Source organism: Limulus polyphemus, unplaced genomic scaffold (assembly GCF_000517525.1).
Source record: "Limulus polyphemus unplaced genomic scaffold, Limulus_polyphemus-2.1.2 Scaffold1339, whole genome shotgun sequence".
Lineage (NCBI taxonomy): Eukaryota > Metazoa > Arthropoda > Merostomata > Xiphosura > Limulidae > Limulus > Limulus polyphemus.
In genome coordinates this window covers 157,004-166,052 of record NW_013666949.1, presented here as the reverse complement: position 1 = coordinate 166,052, position 9,049 = coordinate 157,004, and the positions used below count along the sequence as shown (strand labels likewise).

Here is a 9,049-nt window from a genome sequence, read left to right as displayed (position 1 = left end):
CTTCTCTCCATCTTCATTTAGAGTTTAAATTGAACTTTGATGAAAAAAATTGTAAAACTTCGTTATCTGTAATTGTTTGTTAAAATGAAATATTAGTTTTATTTTGTATAGTGCTAATTGCCTTAACAAAGTCAAACAGTGAGATGTATGATTTTATTGATTTATTTACTTGTTGACAAATTGTCTTTACAGGCTGTACCTATTTATTTTTGAGGGGGTTATTTTTTCTTGAAGACTCCTAGTGGCTCAACGGTAAGCTTATAACGCAAAACATTGGGGTTTGATAACAGTATTGAGCACAGTGCATATATCCAATTGTGTGTATCTGTGCGTTAACTACAACTATTTTGTAATTTGCACTCGAGATACAATATTTTATATATATATATTAGAACTTGACATTTGATAAAAATGATACCGTTTTCACGAAAACTAAAATAACATTTATATTTCTTCACAATTGTATTAATGATAAGTTACAAACCTTTACTGTGCTTTTGTTTAAAGTTAAGCACAAAGCTACAAAACTGGTATTTTGTGTTCTCCCCACGACGGGTATCGAAACCCGATTTCTAGCGTTGTAAGTCCGTAGATATACCGCTGTACCACGGGGAGGCTTCGGTTCTTTTATTTTCGCACTATTTTAACTGCTAGGCAGCAATAAAAATGTGAAAATAATATATACATAATCTGTTCGCCAAATAAGCCTGACAAAAGGCAAAATATGTATGCAGTAAGTTATTATTATTCTATTTCATTTTTCTTTCATGCCAAATAATTTCCTCTCTCTTTGTATTTTCCGTAGTGAGTATACAATTGGACTAGTCCTTCAGAATTTCATCAACTATGGTTTTTAGTCATATTCATTGCCAAATGGAGTTAATGGTGAACAAAGGTAGCACTTTAAAGTGTAGTTTAAAAGATAATTTTTTATTACGAAAGATTTTAAAATATATTTTAGAATATTAATTGCAAAAATGAAGAGAAATATTTCTCTTATATTTATAAGTACAATTAAAACTTATAACGTTAAAATAATTACACAATAAATAATTTATTAAAAATAGGGACCAGCCCTAAAAAACTCTACATGTTCACCGAAACACGGAGTCTTTTGAGGGCTAGTCTCTGTTTTTAGTAAATTAGTTTAACGATGTACTCCTTTTAAATATATATATATATATATAAATATATGTTGCACAAATGCCGTTTTACATTATCTAATACTTATCTTCTTTGTTAGATCGTTATTTAGCCCAAACCTGCATGTTCTATAATCGTCGCAATGATCGAATCTATTTCGGTTTAGTGGCGTTTGTTTATATGGTCTTCTTTGATTAGCAATAGTAGTAACGAAATGTCTGTACGTGTTTTAATTTACTTTATTGACCTGTTTTGTTTTTATTTTATTTTATTGATGTCTCCTTTTTGTTATAAATTCAAAACTATTTCTATAACTTTATTTGATAAAAATCCGTTGAAGGCTATGATTTAACAGTAATTACGATAAAGTTTGAATGACACAATTCGCACATGACACAGAGTTCTAGTGGTTATTTAATTTTCACTTTAAACGATTTAGTCGTACATTGTTCTTGATGTCCTTGTGGAAATCTTCACTTCGGTTTCTAATACTGAATAGCCGGAGTAACTTGTACAGGAGGAACCATGGCCCAGCCAACTTGTCTGCGGCATGCTTTATATTTGAAATATGTATGCCTATCTTTATATGTTTCATTCCACTTTTGATTTAAGGAAGTTGTAACATTTAAATTATACTTACTGGATGGGATCGAACCCAGTCCGTAAAGACGGTATGCTACATCAGTGGCTTTCAAACTGTGTTCCGTGGAACTCCAGGGTCCCGGGTACGTTTATTAGGGATTCCCCATAAAGATAGCAAGTAATTGAAGTATTTTCAATTATTGAATGTTAATTCGTCAGGAAATAAATATATATTAAAAAACATCATTTGGCCGATATTCGGTTTTTCTCCACACAGTCACATATACAAAAAAACAAAATGAACATTCTTATGTAAGTAACTTTGCCCATGTTTACGTACGTGGCAGAAGGGATGAAATTCGAGGGTTTCATGGCTTCGTAAGGTTTGAAAACCACTGTGCTAAATAAAACAGTTGAAATTGGCACTTTCAACCAAGATGTAGGTATAAACTGATTCTGAGATTTAAAAGCCGATTAGCGGGTCAAATTCAAAGTCTAATGCAAAATGAAATGAAATAGAATATATAATCTAGTTGAGCATACTTGACATACATAATCTAATGTCGCTTCATACCATAATAATTTATTTATTTTAACGTAACTTTCTAACTTCTTGTTGGTTCAACTTAGTATTCATCAAATATTCTTATGTAAATTACAAAATATTAAGTTTTTCTTTCGTGTTCATATCCTGTAAATGTTCCTTAATTGTAACTAAATCGTTATTATTTTTTCATTGAATAGGAGTAATTAAATGTGGTGATAAATCAACCTGCCCGAATAGAAACACGTGCTGCCCTCGCACGAATGCCCGATATTGGTGCTGTAATGCAATAGACGCAGTTTGCTGTGGCGACGAGGCATTCTGCTGTCCAAAGGGTGCGATCTGTGAGAAGTATGTATGTAACTTAACAGGGAAGACGAGAAATTTAATCTACAACTACTCAAACGGAAAATCAATAAATATTGCTTCAGGAAATTTTTACTCTATATATTAAAATAAAATAACTAAATGTAAATAGTTTAGAACTTGCTTTCGAAAATAATTTTATATAGTCCCTGGTGTTACGTTAAAAAACAACATAGTGAGAAATAAAGATTACATACTGTGTGGAAGTAGCCACTCCGTATCAATGTGGGTTTCGAGCAGCTGTGGTCCTGAACAGTCAAGTCATCGTAATTTAAAGGTTTAAGTGTTTTGTTGATAGTCTTAGGCTCACTATATATATGTACTACCCGATGGGGTAAGCGGTAATTATGATGGCTTATAACAGTAAAAATTGGGTTTAGATAGTCACGGTGGGCAGAGCACAGATAGTCCATTGTGTAGCTTTGTGCTTAATAACAAATAAACAAACATTTCATCTGTTAACTTGTAAATGTTTTGCTTCAGGCAGTAACTCAAGCTTCAAGTTGATGTATTTTGTATGGATTATTTTTAATGATTTAGACTTTTTCCTAGATAAATGTAATAAAAAAAGCTCGTAGACTCTCATAACCACAGTGTATTTTTTATCTTTCGTAATTCATTGTTACACGAACTTAGTAAATAACATAGCTCGTATTACTTAAGCTTAAAGCATTAAGATACCTGAAAAAACTGCATATAGCTTACACCTATTTAGTGATAGTCTTAATAATAAGACTCCTACAATACGTTCTGTTCGATGATCATATCTCTTGGTCCAACTCAAAATAAAAAAGTTAACAATTTGTTATATACGTCAGGACTATAACTAACTTACCATGGGCTGCAGCTGCCAGAAGAAGTAAGCAAAAGGTGGCTACAGTTATCTTCATCTATTAGAGAACAAATAGAGTGTATAAAATACTTTCTGTAATGGCATTATTCATACATACGTCATATTCTATTAAAGCTTACTTTGAAATCTAACATTCAAGTCGATAAGTGTTAAGAAAAACAGAATGTTTATATACGAAGGAACAATTATAACAGCAAGTGAGCTTGTTTGTCTCAGTAGTATTAGCGGTAATGTTAATTATAGAAAGTTAGTATTTGTTTTATTTCCATACTAGAGCTCTTCTTGACTGCATGATTGTATTGTGTTTAAAAAAACAGAATACACTGAAAAACCAGATACTCTATCTAAGGTTTTATGATGTAAGTACTAAAACCAGTTCGTGGATGGTAAAGTCCAAAGTTCTTTAAGATTTCCATATCATTTTAGGTATATAATATTAAAATGAAAATGAAGCACCTTACCTCTATCTTGTCCAAGTTCCTGAACTTGTCTCCTCAGAAGAAACGACTCGGGACTGACTAGTCAGATTGGAAGCAGTTCCTTTATAGTGTAAAACAGCTGCAAAATTTTTATTCTCTCCCAGAAACAAACTTCATAAGTTATTCCTTAAGCTATCAACGTTTACGTCACAAATACAGATCCCTACACAGTAGTTAAGAGTCAACAGATATCAGTGTGCTATTGTGCACAGTGTTATCTAACAATATTAAACGCTAACGCAGCATATTCTAACAACTAGTGTGAATAATTACCATTATATGTTCATGATATCACAAAAACATGTAGGGTCAACAAGTGTACTTGTTATAGGACATTAGCATTAGGCTTATTTCATTTTAAACATTGCATTCTTTATTTAGTTCCTCAGGGATTTTTAAGAATTAGAATACTGTATAATAATAGTATTTCAAATCCACTACATTTGTCATATTCTCAATACAGAGCTCTTCAGGACTGTTAGGATACAACATAACAGTGGTAGGAACACTATTTATATAAGCCATTTGATATAATAACAGTTGTGCTACAACTCATACACACATACAGATACGTGCGCACATATTGAGACCCGAAAGATCTGAAGCAAGCGTAAAACAGGCCGTTATGTATAATGGTTTGGAGATGATACATTACAGTTTTGATTTTGTATAATTTGCAATAGAATGAAACATGTTCTGCATTTAAATTCTACCAAAAATAGAGTATAAATATTTTAAAATTACATATAATATATTCTTAAAAGGCCTATTACATATAATACTTAGTATGGTTATTAGAAGTCCCATCACAAGCCAAGTCCAATTTGATTATTGTGATTTGGACCAACCATCAGCATTAGAGTTTGTTAGAAATCATATATGTTGTGAAAAGAACTTTAGTTATTTTAAAGTGATGAAATATTGTGTATTTATTGTACAAGATGGAACTACTCAGGTATTGTCTAGTCTGAATTCTCACTATTTTCAGAAAATGTAATAACTGGCGCGAATAATCGCTATGATATACTGTTAAAATAAGGTATTAAAAAATCGCAATGACAGTAACTAAGTTGCTACAAGTTAAAGAGTTTGCTATAATGTACCGATATCAGTATACAAAGCACCATTCTTGATGTGTTGATGCACCAAAACACAACATCTCAAGCAGCACATTGAGGCTTTATGAAAAACAAAAGTTGTTCCAGTATAAAATATGCTTATTTTACGGTCTTCTTATTTGTTTGTAGTTAAGCACAAAGCTACACAATGGGCTATCTGTGCTGTGCCCACAACATTTATCGAAATCCGTTTTAAAAAAAACCGTAGACTTATCGTTGTGTCACTTAGGGGCTTTGTGGTCTTCAAAACCTATATCTATTTTGTCTTCTTATTATCTAATACAATTCCTAGCGATTGACTTGTGGAAATTGTACATTTAATTAGAACTACAAATATTGATCATCACAAACAGTTGCTATCGGCATAAAACAAGCCCACATGAAGTGAGTGCCCTAAGCGCTACCCAAAAACCTGTATTTGAAATAAAGGTTAAACTGTAAACAAAATCTGATAGGTATCTATTTATTATATATTTTTGATGGATTAAGTCGTTTTATTATATTTTATAAATCAATATCAGATGATAAAATGTATTGAAACTATTTCATTAATCTACGAAGTTGTATAAAGACGAAGATCACAATTCATTTTTATATACTGATTTATTTGTCATCGATGTCATCGCTCTTTGAAATCTTTTCATCTAATCTTAAAATTGCATCGAAAAAGTTTGGAGAAAAGGCTCCTCATGTGTATTTCGTGTCTACGGTTGTAAAAACGCATCTGTTTGCTCCACTAACATCTAAATTATTATTTCAGGACAGTACCCAGTATTACAGAACAACATAAGTTCTGAAACCAATCTTTTGGTCTTTCCAAAACTTTACATAGAGTTTTGAAGCCCTTTATTTTAACCGTGAAGTTAGGGAAAGATGAATATTTTCACTACCGTTAGACAAATATACAAATAATACCAGTTAAATTAAAACAACTATATTAGTAAATTAAAGAGTGCCGAGGTTTATCCAGACAAACACCATCATCAAAATCAAATAGTTGTTGTGTATCGTATAAGCTGTATCTAATGTAATTAGTACTTACATTTGACAAAATAACTACTTAAAATTGATTTGTTTGTTTGTAGTTAAGCGCAAAGCTACACAATGGGCTATCTGTTCTCTGAACACCACGGGTATCGAAACTCGGTTTTTAGCGGTATAAGTCCGCAGACATGGTGCTGTGCCACTGGGGGGCCTTAAAATTGAAGACAGTGAATAAAGTTTCAGATTAAGAATTTGGACAGCCTTGAAACGCACTGAGAAACTATCTGATATCAATTTATTGAAAGTAGGAGACTGCATTTCATGACACACTATTAGAAAAACAGCCAGTCTACAGAACTGTGGTATAATTAAATTTTAGGAAACTTGGTTTTGTTTAAACTTAACAGTTTCATGACCTTTTAACTGTTTAAACTTAACACTTTTGTGAACATTGAACAACTTATTTTAATGAGCCCTTACACTTCAATACTAACTTTATTAAAAGTTTGGGCGTGGAGACACCTTGTTCAGGTCTTGTTATCAGTATTCAATAACCATGATATGAACTTTAAACAACTGTGTATATTCGTAAGGAATTAAATTCAGATCATCAAATAAGTCAGACAAAATACTTTTTTTATTCATGAGTTTTGTTTTTACTGATAATGAGGCAAGTTCATACTATCTAAGAAATTAGCAGCTGCACCCAGAAGATATGGTTCATATCATCGTGATATATAAAATTGTCTCCATTGCTCCTGATTGTATAGAATTAACGAGAATATTTATCAAACATCCTGTTCATTTTATCGCAAAAATTTAAACTAAATGCTGGATCCGATTATCAAGAACGCAAAGGGTTTTGTTATATTTTAAATATTGTCGTAAAATGTTTGCTTGTACTATATATTTGTCGTTATTAAGTGTTGTAATATATATTATCAAAGTATACTAAATAAATCTAATTTCTTAAAGGTTCTTCAGCTTAAGTAACCTTACATTTTTCGGAAAGAATTAGGTTTAATTTGTTTTTTTAAGTTAATAGCAAGTATGTTTAAAACATTTTAAGCAATGACGTAAAACAAAAAGCGTTGCACATTTAGAACAATCAAACAAAACTTCGGTTACAACTAACACCTTTAGCAGGTTAAATGATCCTAGTAGGTATTAGGATCCATATAAGAGCGAAGAGGCACGGACTATCAGATCTAACCCCTATCATTAAGCCTAAATATTCGGTGTAAATCAAGGTGCTAAAGTCCTCAACGTAACATACCTAAAATTACCTTTCGCCATCTAAAAACGATTTTGGTGAAGTAGTTACTCTGAACAAGAGCAAAAAAGCAAATAAATAATACGTATATATAATCGATTGCTAAAAATGGGTGAAAGTAGTTGATTAGTGTTCTGTTTATCGTAATTATTTCATTTCTTCTATTGGTTTATTTTAAGAGGAGTGTTGGAGCGGGATGTTATTTTCCATACGTAAAATACTAGTAAATTGCAACTGAAGAATATTCGTGTTAATAGGTCATTACCATTTTGCTCATATAATAATTTTTCCCGCAATTTAATAATGACAGAACTCCTTTTTCCCTTCTTGTAGCAAATGAGAAGTTCAGATGGAGAGCCCTTCCCTATCCTACATATAGTCATAACGGAGAACCTTTCCCTGTCCTACATATAGTCATGACGGAGAACCTTTCCCTATCCTTCATATAGTCATAATGGAGAACCTTTCCCTATCCTACATATAGTCATGACGGAGAACCTTTCCCTATCCTAGATATAGTCACGATGGAGAGTCCTTCCCTATTCTACATATAGTCATGACGGAGAACCTTTCCCTATCCTACATATAGTCATGATCGAGAGCTCTTCCCTATCCTACATGTAGTCATTATGGAAGCCCTTTTCTATCCTACGTATAGTCATAATGGAGAGCCCTACCCTATCCTAAATATAGTCATGACCGAGAGCCCTTCCATATTCTACTTATAGTCATGATGGAGAGCCCTTCCCTATCCTACATATAGTCATAATGGAGAACCTTTTCCTATCCTACATATAGTCATGATGGAGAGCCATTCTCTATCCTACATATAGTCATGATGGAGAGCCCTTGCATATTCTACATATAGTCATGATGGAGAGTCCTTCCCTATCCTACATATAGTCATAATTTGGAAACCTGTGACGTCTATCGTTTTGGTCCGCCCAGTGATGGTATTCCAGACAACTCTAATCCTTAATCTTTACAGAGTTAGATTAATAATATGCAGAGTATGGCGTGGCTTAGTGGATACTTTGCCAGGCTGCATGCTGGAAGATCCAAGGTTGGCGCCGCGATATGCCATTAATCATCCTCCACATTTTCAGCATTATTTCCCACTATTTGGTTAACAGTAGCCGAATAAATAGCTGGTGATACTGATTAGATGCTCGCCTTCTGGTCAGCAGCTCTAAATAAGGAATGGTTATAGCTAAACCTTCGGGTTTATGACTTAGCTGTTTAACGTGTGTGTCACTATAACACCAGCTTTATTCGAAAGTAGTTTGATGATTTTCACAGAAACGACGGAGGAAATAAATTGTGTTTAAGAAGGAAACTCTAAAGAAGTGATGTCTAGTAACCCATATCCTCTACCCCATTAGTGTAAGTTTATTGGTTTATAACTGGCACATGTTCCAAAAAAAACGTAGAATATTTTTGTAATATAATAACTGTTATTGTTCTAAGTGTTATAATCTGGAGATACACTTTCATTCTAGCATTGAATCTAGCTACTCAAACTCAGAAAAATACTTCATTAAATTTTTGATTTTCTCCACTTCTTCCCTCGTTCAATAATGAAAACAAGTTTAATTTCGTTGAAAGATTTTATTTTAAAAGTTGTAATTATATATAATACCTATCAACTACATAGATATAACAACATATTTTTTCTTGAAATACTAGTTTATTCTTTAAATACCAACT

At 32.5% G+C, this 9,049-nt stretch overlaps 1 long non-coding RNA gene across 1 annotated transcript in view; it reads right to left on the bottom strand.

Moving 5' to 3' along the window:
- The window catches only part of LOC111086700, a 13,244-nt gene extending 9,162 nt beyond the window's left edge, over positions 1-4,082 (bottom strand). Inside the window, exons 1-2 of the long non-coding RNA XR_002611430.1 lie at positions 3,950-4,082; positions 3,467-3,525 (exon numbers count right to left, since the gene is read on the bottom strand). This is a non-coding gene — a long non-coding RNA (uncharacterized LOC111086700). The remainder of the gene's footprint in view (positions 1-3,466; positions 3,526-3,949) is intronic.
- Positions 4,083-9,049: the final 4,967 nt, after the last annotated feature.